The sequence below is a fragment of the Cryptomeria japonica genome, chromosome 7, assembly GCF_030272615.1.
Source record: "Cryptomeria japonica chromosome 7, Sugi_1.0, whole genome shotgun sequence".
NCBI classification, from domain to species: Eukaryota; Viridiplantae; Streptophyta; class Pinopsida; order Cupressales; family Cupressaceae; genus Cryptomeria; species Cryptomeria japonica.
In genome coordinates, this window is record NC_081411.1 from 1,345,353 (window position 1) to 1,363,719 (window position 18,367).

Consider the following 18,367-nt stretch of genomic DNA (forward strand, 5'->3'; position numbering starts at 1 on the left):
AGCTTCGATCCACTTGGTGAAATATTCGGTGGCGGTAATAATGAATTTATGGCCATTGGATGAAGATGGGTGAATCTTACCCACAAGGTCAAGGCCCCATTGACAGAAAGGTCATGGTGTCGTGATTGGTTGCAGTTCCTGGGCTGGTGCATGTATCAGGTCACCGTGAACTTGACATTTCTTGCATTTCCTGACAAAGTAGTAGGAATCCTTTTCCATAGATGGCCAATAGTATCCAGCTCGCATGAGTTTCTTGGCTAGTGACGAACCACTTGAGTGAGTCCCGCAAATTCCTTCATGTACCTCTTCCAAAGCCTTTGTTATCTCATCTTGTTCCAGACATCGAAGGAGAGTACCATCAAGACTACGTCGGTATAGGGTTTCGGCAATAATGGTATATCGAGCAGTTTGGCGAATGAAGGTTTTTCGTTGGTTATTTGATTGGTTGGGAGGAAGGGTATGATCGCGGAGATAGGTGTAGAACTCACCGTACCATGGAGATTCAAAACCAACAAGGTGACATATCATCTCAGATTCGGGGATATCATAAGCGGGGATCCAAAGCTGTTCGACCAAGAACTCATAGCGTGTTGAATTCTGTGGAAGATCTAGGAGAGATGCGATGGTAGCCATGGCGTCAGCAGCTCGATTCTGATCTCTTGGTATCTGCTCAAAAGTGATAGTAGTAAATGATGTCTTTAGAGTGTCCACCATTTGCTTATATGGCATGAGTTTATCATCCTTGGTCTGATATTCATCGGTTGCTTGTCGAATGACTAGTTGGGAATCGCCATATACTTGTAGTTCTTGTAATTTCCATTGTATGGCTAGCCTGAGTCCTGTGATCAAGGCCTCATACTCTGCTATGTTGTTTGTGCATGGAAATGTGAGCCTGTAAGACTTCGGGATGCTGTCACCTTGAGGTGTGATAAACAAAATGCCTGCCCCTGAGCCGTGCCTAGTGTATGAACCATCAAAATATAGTTTCCATGGTTGTGTTGTTGTGATCATGAATATCTCTTCATCTGGAAAATTGGAAATAAGAGGATGATCACCTGTGAGTGGTGCATCGGCCAACTGATCTGCAATAACTTGCCCTTTGATAGCTTTACGGTCCACATACTCGATGTCAAATTCACTTAGAATCATTACCCATTTGGCCAAGCGACCTGTCAATGCTGCTTTGCTGAGTAAATACTTGAGTGGATCAATCTTTGCGATGAGTTGTACCTTGTGTGTCAACAGATAGTGTCACAATTTAGTGGCTGCTAAGATTACTGCTAGGCAAGCTCGCTCAATAGGTGTGTAATTGAGTTCATAGCCAACCAGTGTGCGAGAGATGTAGTAAACAGCACACTCTTTGCCTTCTGCATTATGTTGTGCCAATAATACACCTAATGTTATACTTGTCACTGAGATATAAAGTAACAACGGTCTACTTGGATCTGGTGGCATCAACAATGGTGGATTCATGAGATAGTCTTTAAGCGCCTGAAATGCTTGCTGGCATCGGGCATCCCACTGAAAGCGGATGTTCTTGTATAGCAGGTGTGTGAATGGGTGACACTTATCAGCCAATTGTGCAATGAATCTGCGGATGGATTAAAGCCGTCCTTGTAGTGTCCTTAGCTGACTGATATTCTTTGGTGGTGGCATGTCCATGATTGCCTTAACCTTTGTTGGATCGACCTCAATGCCTTTGTTTGAGACAATGTATCCTAGAAGCTTCCCGGAGGTCACTCCGAAGACACATTTCTTTGGGTTGAGTCGAACATGGTATTGTTCCAATCTATCAAAGATTCTCTTCAAGATGTGGAGATGCCCTTCTCTGGTGAGTGATTTTGCTAGTAAATCATCCACATAATCTTCCATCATAGTATGCATCATGTCATGGAAGATGGTGGTCATTGCTCTTTGATAGGTCGCTCCTGCATTCTTTAGACCAAAAGGCATTACATTCCAGCAGTATGTGCCCCATGGACATGTGAAGGCTGTCTTATGTTGGTCCTCTGGTGTGATCTTTATTTGATTGTATCCCGAAAAGCCATCCATGAGTGAAAGCATGGCATGTCCTGCTGTCAAATCTACTATGATGTCGATATTTGGTAGAGGGAAGTCATCCTTAGGACATGCCTTATTCAGATCTCTGAAGTCTGTACAAATGCGGATGCCCCCTTTTGGTTTGCCAACTGGTACAATGTTGGAGATCCATTCTGCATAATCAATTGGTCTAATGAAACCAACATCTAGGAGTTTCTTGAGTTCTGTTTTGACTAGCACGGCAATCTGAGGATGCATCTTACGAAGCTTCTGCTTGACAGGTTTGGCTCCTTTTGCTACTGTGAGATGATGCATGACTAAATCAGGATCAAGCCCAGGCATGTCTGCATATGACCATGCAAAGTTGATCTGACGCTGTTGGAAGAACTCTATAAATTGAGGTTGTTCCTCTGGAGTGAGAAGAGACGCCAGATGTATGATATGAGGGTTTTCAGGAGTCCCCACATTGTATTCTTTAGTCTCCTCAATGAGAATCGTCGATCGTTCCTGTTGTGTACTAGCAGGGAGAATGTCAAACCCTTCATCCTCAAGTGCCTCAGAGAGGTTTTCACCGTTGGATACGCTCTTTCTTTTTACTTTTGTTGGATCAAATAGTGCCACAGTGTGGTTTTCACTGGAAGATCCATGTTTTAATGTTATATTTTTGCAGCTGAAGGGTTTGGCATCCACCCCGAAGTATGTTGCGCTATTAAGTTCAATGGTGAATCCAGCTTTGTGATCCCCGCTTGGTAGATTATCCCTTAATTCCAAAAAGTCAATGATAGCCTCATCATTTTGGAAGAGGTCAAGACATGGGGGATTTGGTTGGTTCCATTCGATGAGTTCAGGGTGGATAATGGGCATTACTTCATCGATTAAGTTAAGTGCGGGAGATGTATCAGTGAGGGTTAAGACAGTGTGGTGAAGGTCGTTGATGGTACTCTCCCTATCAGAATCCGGCGTAGGATGAGACGTAGGGTCTGTGGAAGATGTTTCCAGCTCAGGTACCCAAGTGGTCTTTATCTGTGCTTCTCCGTAAACAGGAATGTCTTTGCGTGGCGGAGGTGGTGACGTGTCTTCCTCATCTGAAGTGTTAAGCTGTACAGAATCAAATTCCCACTCATGTGAGTCAGTCTCTGAATCACTTTCCAGCATCCGATTGTTATACCATACTGGGATGTCGCTGGAGTTGAATACTGCAGGCGTGATTGGTTTATGGACCTTTGTAGTAATCGGTGTTGCAGGAAGTTTGGTGGGGATCAAGGAATCTGGCACAAGGAGTAGTGGTAATATTGACTCAGTTGCTTTTGCTGATACTGTCGGTGCCATAGATGCTGCTGCGGGTTTTGATAGAGTTGCTGCTACTACTGGTATTATTGATGTGATGGGTGATGTGGATGGGAGTATTGGTTCGATTGGTGGGATGTTTGGTATTATAGATGGTGGTGTTGGGTTTGTGAGCCTCGATGGGGCAGTGACAATATTGCTTGATGGTGCTTTGATTATGAAAGGTGTCCTCTTTACAGTAGGTGGGCAAAATGGTTTGCTAGGTTTTCCTTTAAATCTGAGTTTAGGAAGGATCTCTTTTTCAAAGCCTAGGCCTGTATTACCTTTGGGCTTGAACTCTGGCAGCAGCGGTTCATGTCGTCCTTGTTTGCAGTATCCCAAAGCACTCTGACCATCATATCCCATTCTTTGCATAATGAGGAGGCCTGTGCCATACTGTTCTGTAGGAAGTGTAACTCGCGGTTTGTCAGTGGTGATGGGATCTTTATAGATCCATTCCGCTAGGTCCTTATCTTGTGTCTCTTCCTCTTGACTCTTTCCAAGGATGAAAGGCATTAAGGCACATGCAGGCGTGTTTAGTGGTTGCTGGAGTAACTGCTGTGGTTTACCATGTGTTCTAGGAGAAGTAGGCATTTGTCCCACATAAAAGAGCTGACTCAAGTTGTATTCTCCAGGACCTTCCTTTGCGACTTTCATCTTAAGCTTTTCTTGCTTGGGTATAGGAGTGTTTGAACTGGCAAGAGAGGCGGGATTTACATATGATGTGGAGGAAATGGCTTCCCTATTATTAGGAACAGTAATCTCTGGTTGATGGCTGATATTATGGCAAAAAGCAAAAGGATTTGCATCACCCAGGATTGTGATCTCTGCACCATTATGTGGGAACTTGATACATTGATGGTAGGTAGATGGAACGGCTTGCATGGCATGTATCCAAGGTCTCCCTAATAATAGATTATATGGCAGAGGAAGGTCCAGAACTTGACAAATTATGTGTTTTACCACAGGGCCCACTCGGATTGGTAGGACCAGAGCTCCTTTAGATGAACGCTCTGCATCATCATAGACTTTGATGGTGATCTTCTTGCGAGGATCCACTGATTCTATTGCATATCCCAATGCTGTGACCAATTGTAGTGTACAAATGTTTAGGCCTGCTCCATTATCTATCAAGACTCGCTTGATCCTGTGTTGGTTGATGAAGCCTTCAATGTGTAGGGAAGCATTATGAGGTTGTTGGAAAGAAGAGTTGTCACTTTCGGAAAAAGTGAGACAAGGTGATGACATTAGATTTCCAACCATGGCTTGAAACTGGTCCATATTCAGGTTTGCAGGGACTGACGCCTCTTGGAGTGCTTGATCCAAGATTGTTTTATGAGATGGTGATAGGCGTAATAGCTCTAAAATGGATATGAGCGCAGGGGTTTTATCTAATTGTTTCACAAGGTTATATTGCTTTGGGGTGGAGGTGGTGCCTTGTGGAGTTGCCTTGATGGTGACTTTGCCGCGACGTGTAACAACATTGCAATTTGAGGTGGTATTTTTGAAGGTTATAGTTGCAATTTGTTCACTGGCATCATACAGGTGATTTACAGTGTAGTTATACGCAGCCTGCATATAATCAGTGGTATCAGTACCTCGCTTGGAAGTGGAAGGACCCCTTTGATCTTGTGATGGAAGTGGATTTTTGAACATCAGATGATCATTATTGGTTGTTTTTGGGTCATGTCCTTCAATCTCAATTTCTCCTCGATCAATGAGATCCTGAATGAGATCTTTCAATCGGTGACAATTACTTGTCTTGTGTCCTCTTCCTTGATGGAACTCACAGTATTCAGTATCTCTCCACCATGCCGGTTTGACCTGAGGTTCATAGTTGGATAGCTTAGGTAGAGTGATCAAATTCTGAGAATTGAATTGTCGCATCACTGTTTCAATGGGTTCCCCTAAGGGAGTATATGTGCGTTTTTGTTTTTGCTGACGAGGTCTTGGTTCATCTTGAGATGTGATGCGACCTTGATTAGGAGGAACATTTGTGTTATTTTGAGGTGGAGGATTTTGTCCTGCAAATCGAACCACAGGTTGTGCATTTTGGATAGTTCGAGCATCCACAACCCCATCGTTGACGATATTTTTATTCTTGTTCCAGAAGTTTGGTTTATCGCTATTGAAGCGCGGGCGAGGACCATCTTTTGGTTCATTAAAGATTTTGATGAGTCCTTTCTTGATGAGTGCCCTTTCACATTTTAAACCCTTGGTGATCATATCGTTAAAAGAGTCTGTGTCTTTGACATCCAGGTGAAATTCCATTTCTTCGTTTAAGTTGGAAATGAAAATTTCCACTAGTTCTTGTTCAGGTAACTGAAGAGAACGTCTGCTAGACATTTGGCGCCATCGTTGCAGGAATACTGAGAATAGTTCACCTGGTTTTTGTTTGGTATTGCATAGATCAGCCATGGTGATGTCGCATTCAATGTTATAAGAGTAATGAGATAGGAACTTCTGGATGAGTTCCTCAAATGTTCTAATGCCACCTGGAAGTCGGGAAAACCATGATGTGGTTGTTCCTCCCAAGCTTTGGGGAAAAAGGCACATTAGGTATGTGTCCTCATAAGCCACTTCAAGACAAGCAGAATGAAATTCTCAGACATGATCACGGGGATCCCCCTTTCCTCTATATTTTTCAAATTTGGGTGTTTCAAACCCGCGTGGAAAGGGTGGCATATAAAGATTCCTATCAAACGGATAGGGACAGATGTCGTTAAGTGAGAATTGATTGGTCTTAACACCACTATGAAGTTGTTGGGCGAGATTCTCGACTTGTTGCCGCAACATCTCCATTTCATTTGGAGGAGGTGGTGGGTTACCTCGAGGAATGTTATATCTGATGTGATCTCTACCTCTTTCCTCCTCATGGCAACTTTGTCTTTCTGATGCATGTCTTAATTGGGCAAGATCAAAGTCAGAGGGGAGTTTGGCTCCTTCTTGAGCGAGTTTTAAGAAGTGAGCATCCGCATTACTCCAGAGTATTTCGTCAAACAGTCTGTTAAAGAGAGGGTTATGCTGGGCCCTCTCTATTGTTGCAGGAGTGGGAGTACTTGGGTTTTCGTCATTCACATTTCCTCCAAGTGCTTCTTGAAATTCATTGAGGTTGTCCTCTTCTTCCTCAATTTCTATTTCTCGTTGCCTTGATCGGGATCGGGTTTGAGCCATTTTGTTTACAAGTTTGGTTTTGAAGTTGATTGAAGATGATGATGAGTTGTTGATGAAATGAAAGATTGATGGTTGGTGATTTGTGTTTGTATGTAGATCTCTAGCACTTTGAGATAGATGTAACCGAAATTTCTTCTTTGAATTGCTTGCTTGTTTTGATAGATTTTGGATGTGATAAGGTGTAGAGAAATCTGAGATGTGTTACAAATTTAGACTACCTAGCAATGAGAGGATTCACTCATGAACTAGTTTTAACTTGCGTAGATGTGTCTCTTAGGATGAGCTTATCCTAGATGTATAAACAATCTAAAAAGTGATGTGATGTGTTTGATTTCAAGCAATATCTAAAAGAGAACTTGGGACAAGAACCTCTTAATGTTTTGAGAGTTTTGGGATGAATTGATGATGGAATAATGATGTATGAATGAGATGATGGATGTTTTGTTTTCAACTTCAATAAAAACTTTGTGTTACAAATGGAACAAACTCTACTTCTTCCCTTTCAAGCGTTGGTGGCATTTCTCGAGCTGTGTTGTAGGTGATACAGATGTTTGGGAAGAAGTTGGGATTAATCTTTCCTCCTTGATTTTTGTGATAACTCAGAGCTCTATATTGCATAAAAGCTCTGTGGTTCAATGATTCGGAATCAAACTCGTTTGTTTTACCTTGAAGATAGAGACGCATAAGATGTAGAAAGACTCTATGTGAGACAAAGATTTGTCTATTGAGATAGAAGAATTTCCTCCTTTTGATCAAAGCCTTTGAGCTTAATGGTCTTCTTTTCAAGGTAATATTCTGATGACACTTCTTCTTTCGCAAGATGTGAAGAATGGTCATAAATTTTGTCTCTTTGTTGTTTGTACTTTGTTTTTGGTATTTTTGTTTGTTTTTGAGAAATGTTGGATGAATACTGTGTTTTTGGGATTGATTTTCTGATTTTTCTTTGACAAGGAAACAAAGCAAGCACACAAACACAAGAATGTTGCCTCAAAGGCACAAATGAGTATGGGTCTAGATCAACCCAATCCTTGGACTTGTTTTTGACCCTTCCTTTAGATGTATTTTAAGGTGTATTTCCAAAGCCTGAAGTCGGCTCAATTTGCATTTGGTCTTTAAAACGAACACACTTCAAACACTTTTTATCCCTAAGGTCAAATGGCCAGTTGTGATAAATTTAGCCCTCATCTTGATATTTCTTCGACTTTGGTACTACATACCTTATGAATCCCGCCGTGGCAGGTAAGGATGTGATATACTAAGTCTTGCACGAGCATAACAAATAGATGATCCCTATGATGGGGGAGTCACCACTTTTATCAAGCCACAAGTGACTTTTCAAAAAGCTATGTTTCTACTCAAGGAAATATGTATGGTGAGTATCTTGGGAGCAAAACCATCTATGCTCTTGCACTAAATTATATCTCAAATATCCTCAATCAATAGAACGGGTGGGATACTATTTAAAGGTGTTTAGTCATGTTTGATATTTTTGGACATAAGTTCATTCTGCAGTGACTCACTTAAGAGCCTTGTAACTGGTGGTGGGGCCCATTTGTCCTTTCGGCCAGTTACACTGTAGGAACAGCTATACCCAAGGCTACAGCTTTCGCTCTCACCTGATTTCTATAGCGGCTCGAAGGATTTACCGCTCGAGGTCGTTCCCAAGAGTATCGATCCCTTGGCAGGCCTCTCTTAAAAAAGATAAAATTTGAGCGTTACTAACACTTTTCTCTTGCACCTAGGACCACGAGAGCCAAGGGAGAGGATAGTGTGTGTTAGAGGTAGGACCACTCGACTGACCTTTGCACAAGTGTGCCAAGCACGAAAAACACTTGTTCTTTTTTAATCTATCATTGCAATGTGATCTAACTATTTGGAGATGTTGCTCCAACAATCATGGTGTTCTTTTTAATTTTCAAAGGCAATTGTTTGAGTAAACTAGAATTTGAAAATCCTGGTCAACTTAATGAAAAACACGTTTGCACGAAGTAAAATTGCTTTGAAAATGAGACAAGTTGATTGTGAATTTTATTTGCCCCAAAAATGGAAGTGTGGATTGTGAGTTTTATCTTGATGCAAGAAATAAAATTTGCCTTGTTGATTTTAAGCACCAAAACGAAGTTTGTTTCCTAACTTGCAAAAAAAAAAAAAAAAAGTTGTTTTTGTATAAGTTTGTGGTTCTTTTTACCTTGGAACAATGAAATTCTTTTTAAGAGCCCCAAACAAATGTGTGATTTTTTTTTTAAAAGCCCAAATTTGAAATGTGAAGTTAATTTTAAACCAAAATAAAAAGTGAATTCATTTTTAAAACCAACTTCAAAAAACAAGTTAGTAAAAAATATAAATCTACTTTTTAATTTAATTTAAATCTGCACAAAAGAGAAAAATAGTTAGTAAAATCCGCCTATTTGGTGGGCTTCTACAAGCCTAATTTTTTTTTTTTTGGTTACAAGGTGATTTGTACAACGTTTTGTTACAATAGCGCTAGTCTGCGTTTGAACAGAGGCACTATTTAACACAAACGCACTAAAAGAAAGGAAAAGACAGAGAAGGAAAAAGCACTGAAACAGGGTGAATAGCGCCAAAATAATGTCAAATGCACCAAAATAGTGTCAAAAGCGCAACCTGTGTGACATTTTCAACATTCAAACATGTTATTGGTTAAAAAAAAAAAAAAAAAAAGTTGATCTTTTTGGTGTTTGGATTCACGTCAGGTTCACCAAATGATGCTCTGCAAAAAGGATTAGAAAATCTGTTTGATGGCAACACACACAAGAGCACAAGAAACAAACATTAGTGTTAGCAACAAAAGATTATCCTAAACAGGCATATCAAGAGAGATATTAAGCATGAAATAGAAAGCATATAAACATAGAATAAAATAGCTAATCAAGATGCTCATAGTTGCTCCTCCCTTGTTCCTCTCCTCTCCAAGTCCCAAATGAGTGTAGCTCTCAGCTTTTAGCACTAGCCATGGATGCCATATGGAGATTCAAGATGGTTGAATATGATAAGCAAATACTATGCAAGAGTAGATAGTGATGCTATGAAAAAGCTCTATGCTAATGCCAGTATAACAACAATACTCTAAAATGCTTCCTTTTGCTTGAGGAGAAGGGTTCTATTTATAGAAGAAATGGGGAAATGAAGGGTTAAGATTGAATGGTTTAATCAAGGGCCAAGTTTGAAAGTTGGGGATCCATGTGCACAATTGGCACCAATAAAATGGTGACAAGTGTCAACATAGGATTGGGTTGAGAGAAGAGGTTGGAGGCATTAAAGGCCTGAGAAGACCTCATGGTTATCTAGAAGGTAAGGGTCAAGTCTAAATTAGGATTACCCACTGGATTAGGAGTTAATGCAAGGATAAACCTTTGTGCAAATGATTAAGAGATAATCATGGTCAAAGCATTAAAGGCTTGATGAGACCCTTGGGTTGGGTAGAGGTTGAGTCAAAACAAATGTTTTAACCATGTGGGAGGGTTTGAGGTAACCATTAATGGTTATTGGAGACTTTGGGGATTAAGTGGTTGAAGGTTGAAAGCCTTCAATGGTTATCAAAGACTTTGAGCCATTTAGTGGTTGAAGGTTGGAAGCTTTCAAAGGTTATCCAAGACTTTTAGGCTTTGAGAAGTGACTCCATTTTGCTTAGGAATGTGACAATAATTAGGGGATGGATTAAGCTAATTAGGAAGGGGTTAGAAGAATCTAGAAGGGGATTAGATTTTGCAAGTGGATTTGGTGGGTGAGGGAAAATAAGATTTTATTAAAATAAAAATTCATTTATTTCAATAAATGTGTGCAAGTTGTATTTGGATAAATATTCAAATAAATATTAATTTATTTAAATGAGAAAAAGGAAGATAAAGCATTAAAATGCTTGAAGACTTTGAGGGGAACCATTAAAGGCTTGAAGACTTTAAGGAAAACCATTAAAGTCTTAAGAAGACTATAGAAGGAAGCCATCAAGTTTGAAGACTTTAAAGCCATCAAGTTTGAATACTTTAAGGGAAACCATTAAAGGTTTCAAGTGGGTGAGGATAAATAGGATTTTAAATAAATAATTTATTTAAAATAGTTGTGCAACTTGCTTTTGTAGGAAAATACAAGTGGGTGGAGGATAAAGGTGTTTTAAATAAATTATTTATTTAAAATAATTGTGCAACTTGCTTTTGTAGGAAAATACAAGTGGGTGGAGGATCAAGGTGATTTAAATAAATCATTTATTTATTTAAATGTGAGAGGTGGGATTTTGGGGGTTTTAAATAAATATTAATTTATTTAAATGTGAGAGAAGATTTAATTAAATAAATATGATTTATTTATTTAATTAATGGTCTGAATTTGGTTAAGTGAATTAAATCAAATAAATTGAATAATTTATTTAATTAATAGGAGAATAGGGTTAAGATGAATTAATTAAATATTAATTTAATTAATTATTAATTGATGGTTAAATAATCAAATAAATACTAAGCATTCATTTAATTACGTGGACAGATTTATGTGACTACAAGTTAAATAAATAAAGATTTATTTAATTAATAGAGGAAGTGGGATCAATTAAATAAATAAAAGTATTTATTTAATTTAGGAAAAGGATAATTTAAATAAATAAATGTATTTATTTAAATGAGAAATAAAGCTAGAAGAGGATAAATGAATTATTTAAATAAATAAATATTTATTTAATTAGACATGACAATTTTAGGTGTCTACTTTTTGCCCCTCTTTGAGACAATGCATCTTGTCGTGTTGTTTCAAAGAAGATAAGATAAACTGATACAAAGTTGCCCCAAGATGGGAATGATATGCCCCCTCGAGAGATTGGATGAAAATGTCTGAAAATATTGCAAACAATCTCTCGATAAGAAAGAAAGGCTAGAATGGACTGACAAGATAGAGTGATAGAGTCACGGGATAAAGAAGATTGACTCAGTAGACTAGGGCTAGGGTAGTCTATAAGATAGACTACGAGGGAAAATATCCTCATTGTCATTCACACATCCAAGAGATCAGAGTGTAGAGAGAGAATAGAGCAGCAGCAATGGCATTGGTGCATAGATTTGATCACGTTCGTCGATTTCAGAGGCCAGCAGATGCAAGAGAGTTGGTAAGTACCGCAAAACCTCCTTGTACTTTGCCACATTAAATGTTGTCATCAATGCATTTTAAGTAGTGCATTCAATGCATTTTAAAATATGTCAAGCAGGGGGAAAAACATTAAGGCGCATTTGCATTGGTGTCAGGCATGTTTGTGTCATGAATGTGTGTTTGTGTCAAAAATGTGTGTTTGTGTCTTCTAGGCCAAATCGGTAATTCTGTGATGAACATATGATGTCGATTGGATAAGCTTCCAAGAGGATACACTCAAGCAGGTCCTCTCGGGAATACTAGGATAGCAGATAGGGTTGGGATTGACAATTTTGTGATAGAACATACATTGCCAATCAGGAAAATACTCAAGAGGATACACTCAAGAAGAGGCCCTAGGATATGATAGAATAAGGCACTTTGTGATAAACAGGGAATGCCAAAAAATAGTACTTTGTGATGAACAAGGAGTGCTAAAAAGAGCAGCACTTTGTGATGAATAGGGAGTGCAAAAAAAATGAGCAGCACTTTGTGATGAATAGGGAGTACCACTGGGATAAAAAGCAACACTTTGTGATGAACAGGAAGTGTCACTAGGATAAAGTGTCATAAGCACTAGGATAAAAAGCAGCATTTTGTGATGAATGGGGAATGCCACTATAATTGACACAGTTCACTTGCTTGACTGGAGGAGGACCTACCTATATTGGAGTCATGAGAGAGATTCTCATCGACTCAGAGTTTGCAAGATGAGCTGATAGTGGAGGAGAGAGAAGTGGTCTAGGCTATGGGCCTGTGACATATTCTGTATGTACCTGAGTTTTGGGTGAACATGGGGCTATTGACTGCACTGGCTGAGAGATGGCACTCAAAGACTTGTAGTTTTCATTTGTCGATGGGTAAGATGACAGTCACCTTAGAGGATGTTTATAGGATACTGAGGATACCGATCAATGGGGAGTTAGTACCCTACAATTGAGATGGAGACAGGGATGCACTAAGACGAGTGTTCCAGGATCCAGGACTGGAGATGAGGGCAAGACATGTGCAGCCACAAGAGAAACCACAAGGACAAGGTGAGGGGGGAGAGGAGGAGGATGACCTACTATCCTTGAGGGAGATCTGCCAGGGACAGGCAGATAAGATCCAGGATCTGGAGAGGGAGATAGCTAGACTCAGGAGATAGTTGAGGGATACTGAGCGAGAGAGGGATCAGGCTATTCAACACTATACAAAGGCTGATACAACACTGAGGGTAGGGAGGCAGGCAACATAGGACACATGGGTCGGATACACTTATGTTCTGCGGGTAGGGGAGGAGATATCCTACTGGAGAGACCTGTACTATGGAGTGGTACCACCAGATCAGTGGGCTAGGAGCTTCCGGAGACCATCACAGATGACGACGACCACTGGAGAGAGAGACAAGAGACAGGCGTTTAGTAGTGGGGTTCTGGGTCCTCCACCACCACTAGATAGAGGGGACATGAGAGATGATCCTAGGGCGGGTCCTTCTAGGGCTCAGACTCCGTCGAGGCCAACTGGCTCCAAGGGAGGGAGTTCATCATAGCCTTAGAGGGCTCCCTATGTATCAGTTTTGTACCATTTTGTATGATGACACCTTCGGGTGATTGTAGCCATATGATTTTGACATCATTGTATCATGACACTTATGATTTTGAGATATATATATATATGAGATGATTCATCCTTGCGATATCTATATGCATGTGTACCTATGTGATGTTTATGATATGGATGGAAATATGTACATGATGAAATGCAATATTTTTGTTATTTTATGTTTTTGCATGTTATGCAAATGCAAAATGTAATTGTATGGAATGCAGATGAATATGATAATGCAAATGATTATTTACATGATGAGAATGTAAAATGTGCTAACATGTGTTGTGTGCAGGATGTGATGCAATTGTGATATCTATATATATGTATGAAATGCTTAATATGTGGTAATGCAGGTGTAGCTACATGAAATGCAGATATTTTTGGTGTGTCATTATACTTAGTCATGTGATAGTAGGATACACGGACTCGGGAAGGACGATGGATGTCAATCAAGCAAGGGGGATGGAAGATAGAAGATATGAAAGTGAAAGAGCTTCTTGTGCATTATCATCATTGAGCTTTATTATGGCAAATAGGTTATGACAATCTAGATATATGTTCGACCTAGAAAGTCATTGTACCTGTTTGCATGGAGATCAGACAGTCACAATCAAGGAATGCCCCAGTTCATACTAGACTCACAGTGTCCTCATATCCTTGGACAAGTCATAGCATTACTAAGAGACAATCCACAGACAACAAAGAAAAATAGGTGACGATACCCCATCCTCGCCTTTCTAGTCAAAGACATCTTAGAGATAGAATCTCTAGTAAGAGACATCCTAGAAAAGCTAAAAGACATGTCACCAAAAAATAAAATCAAAAGAAAACCAAGACTCGACACCAACATCCACTGTAGTCCTCAAGTTTAGTGTCTCTTGTCACTTGTATAAGTCTATTTGATTGTGGTCACAATGTTTACTTTCACAAAAGGATAGATAGCACTGAACCATAATGTTGTCTGAGTCTGTTGAAGGATTTGATTTGTTGAAGCCCATTGTTGTTGTTGTGTCTCATCTGAAACTGACTGAATCCATGAAATTGATACTTTATTGCGAAGAAGATAGAACTTTATTGTGGATATGTTGATGCAAGTGTTGTTTTATTGTGGATTGTGCGCGGATAGACTGAAGAAAATTGGAAGAAATTGTACTCCTCAGAAGTTGTGATGTTCTCAATTCCACACCCATCACTAGACGTAGGATTTGCCTTAGCCATAGATAGGAGCTGATTTAGTATGGATGGAAAGGGGTGAAAATGAGAGATTATTATGGATGGCCAACCAATCTTAGGTAGTTCAATAACAAGCCATGATGGGAATGGGTAAGTTTATTATGGATGGATATGTTGTGAGTGTGTGCAATGTGAAGGATGAAAGAGAATCCTGAATGAGGGAGGAGCAGTGTCTCTACACATGGTGTCGGTGACCCAATTTTCACCATGGTACTTACCCAAGGTGCCATCAAAATGGTTTTCACCATTGGATGAAAATATTTTTTTGTTTTTCAATTTTTTTGTGTCACAAGGCACCTATTTGCCAGGTTTTCACCAAGTAACGATTTTTTATTTTTATGACTTTTTTGTATTTTTGAATTTTATTTTATTTTTTTGTATTTTTCAATTAGGATACTCTAAAGAGCTATGTGTAAAACCTATGAAGGTGCATGTTGTTGATAGGATCCTCCAAAGGTTCGCCCTCTATGGTTGAAAGCTGATATGCACCAGATCCATAGGTTGTTGTGATGATGTAAGGACCAAGCCAATTTGGTTCGAACTTGCCCTTCTTCTCGTTGTCTTGCTGATTTTTAGGATTTTCTTTGAGAACTAAGTCACCTACCTCAAATGTGTGAGGTTTGACTTTATGATTGTAACTACATTGTTCCTTGACTGAATAATGTGTAGCTCGAGTGACTGTCTTCCTTGATAAAGAAACTGAGATAGAATTACTAGCGTGTGGACTATGTTTTCTCATATGTGTGTCACCTAAAGTAGTTTGGGAATCCCTAATAACAAAGTCCTTTGAGGAAGGTCCATTAAAGGTCCATGATGTATCGCCAAAAGGAAAAGGATGTGAGGAACACAAGGATGAGTGATGAAGGCTTATGATTGTGAAAATAAGTGAAAGTAGGATAGCATGATGGAGACTTAGGATCAACAAGTATGTTTTTTGACTTAAAATTTTGGAAATTTTGCTCCAAGTTATTTTGATATTAGGGGAGATCAACTCTTGTTCTTTTTTCTTCATAGGAGTTTTATCCTTGACTTTGATCTTTTCAGAGTCCAATAGCTTTTGATTTTGATTTGGAATAAAGGACTTCTCTTTATTTTTTACTTTTAGTTTTTTCTTTTCAAAGCTTGATTTTTAATCCCCAATTAGTAAGGGCTTTTGTAATTCTTGTTGATCCAAGTCTGGGAGAGAAGTGGAAATGGAATGAGTGGATGATATGGTAAAGCTATGTGAGTTCTCAAGAGGGTTGGTGATATGCTCAATTGATTCTTTGTTGGAACCACTCTTAGGACTATTGATATCAAGAGTTGCTTGCACCACTAGAGGAGATTTGCATTCAGACTTAGTAGCCACAACACTAGGTGGTTCACACCCAATTCCTTGGCATTGCAAGTTGTTTGTAGATTGTTCTTGTCGACTGAATAGCTTAGGAGATAGTGGGAGTTGATCAACATGAAAGATATACTCACCACATCCCATGTCTTTAATCTAGAATTTTTCTTTGAGCTCTGTTTGCTTTGATGTAAAAGCTTTCAAGGATTCTAGATCCACATATGTTGATAAAGGAATAGCTTCTCTATTAATAGGAATTATTATTTCTGATCTAGGTCATAGATTGTTGCAATATATGAATGGATTTGGGTTAGCTTTTACGGTCACTTCAACTCCATTGTGTGGAAACTTGATACATCGATGATATGTAGATGGGACTATGCTCATTTCATGAATCCATGGATGTCCTAGCAATATGTTGTATGTGAGATCAATGTCTAGGACTTGACAAACCACATCCTTAGTAACTGGCCCAACTCTGAGAGGTAAGGTGACTGTGCCTTTGGATGAGCGATCTTCATCATCATATGCCTTGATGGTAATTTTGTTTGTAGCATTCACGGCTTTATCAGAATATCCCAATTGTATTATTGTGTTCAAAGTGCATATGTTTAGACTTGCTCCTTCATCTATCAGGACTCGTTTTATTTGATGTTTGTGTAGGAAGGCTTCAATGTGTAAAGGTGCATTATGTGGTTGGCTCACGGAGGTGTCATCAGTTTCTGTGAATGTCAAAGAGTGTGGAACGAAAAAGTATCCCACCATGGCTTGAAATTGGTCCACATTCAGATCAGTAGGGATGGAAGTGTCTCTCAAAGTTTTGTCAAGAATGGCTTTATATCCAGGGGATATGCATAAGAGCTCAAGGATTGAGATAAGCACGGGTGTCTTCACTAACTGTTCTACAAGGTCGTACTCAGGCTTGGTTGATGAGGAAGCGGTGTTTTTAGCTGGAGCACCTTGTAAAGTGAATTTACCTCAACAAGTTGTAACATTACATTCAGAGGTAGGTTCGGAAGAAGATCCAATGTCTTTTAGGGCAATCTTAGGTCTTTGGGTAGAATTCTCAGGCGTTTTGTCCTTGATGATAATAGTAGAGACATAATTGTCTATCGAAAGGTGATTGATAGTTGAATCATAGTTATAATATGCTCTGGTATAGTTGGTTTGGTCATCTGTGGCTTTAGCTTTTCCCTTCTCATGTTTTGGGAATGGTTCTTTAAATATTTCATGTTCTTAATTGGATGAGTGTCCTTCAATCTCAATGTCACCTCTATCAATGAGATTTTGTATGATGTTCTTCAACCGGTGATAATTTCTTGTCTTATGACCTTTTCTCTTATGAAATTCACAATACTCATCATCATTCCACCAATTTGGTTTAACCTTTGGCTCATATGGAGGCAAATCTGGAATTGTTATTATTTTGTTTGCCACTAGCTTTTTGAAAACCGACTCTAGTGGTTCTCCCAATGGAGTGTACTTCCTTCATGATTTGGAAGTTGTTTGAGTATTCACCTGATTGTTTGTAGAGCTTGATCTGAAAAAAACAATTTTGGGTCGTACTTGTTGGCAGCACATAAAAATTTCTATTCTATATGTTTTCTTGTTTGAGTAATGCTTCGTCGGGTCCATTGGTCAAGTCATTTGTTTAAAATTCCTCATGTAATCCGATCATTGTTATATTGTTTAAAGTTTTACTGCGTTGAATTTGAACCTTGAAGGTTCAAGGTTCAAAGTTCAACGGGTGTTGTTTTAAAGTTTTTTTCTCTCACACAGTTTTAAGTTTTCACTAGTCCTTGTCGGCATTTTACATTCTTTGAACCATGAACTTGAACCTTTTTTGGTTCAAGGCTCAAAGTTCAAGATTTGTCGTGTTTATGATTTGTGTCATGATTGTTTCGCAAGGTTCAGAGTTTGATGTCTAGGCTTCTTGGAGATCATGTGACTTGACATGAGGTGGCGGCGCGGATTTTAAGATATGACAAATGGCAACAAAGGAGAGGAATATTCTTTCTTTTATGATTTCAAATCTGACATTTATAGCAAGTATGGTGTGAGGATCTGAAGTGACCTAGAATTTAAAGCATGCTCGAGCGCAATCATTTCAGAGTAAGGTCACATGAACGAAGAGTAATGGGGACAGTTCATGGTAATCATTGGTAATATTTTCTCAGCTTTAGAATTGAGTAGTTGTCATGTCGAGACTATCATTTTCTTTGGATAAGTTTTAAGAAGAAGTTTTTTTGGAGCGAGAGAAATAGACTGTGATAGCGGTTTGCAGATGATAGAGGAAGGTATGTTCGACAACTTTCTAAATTGTTGCAGTTTGTTTTAGGAAAGCTCTGGATATTTTGTTAGTTGTTTGTTTCTATTTCCCTTTTCTCCTTTGTCTGGGTGAATTGGAGAAAATCACGAGCAAAACATGAGGCCTACTTTTCCCAAATTAGTGAACTCATCTTCCCTTGTAAGTTCTTTACCAGAGCTGGGTGATATGGCATTAGTCCAACTGGATTTAGATGATTTCCAAGAAAGAGTACGAAA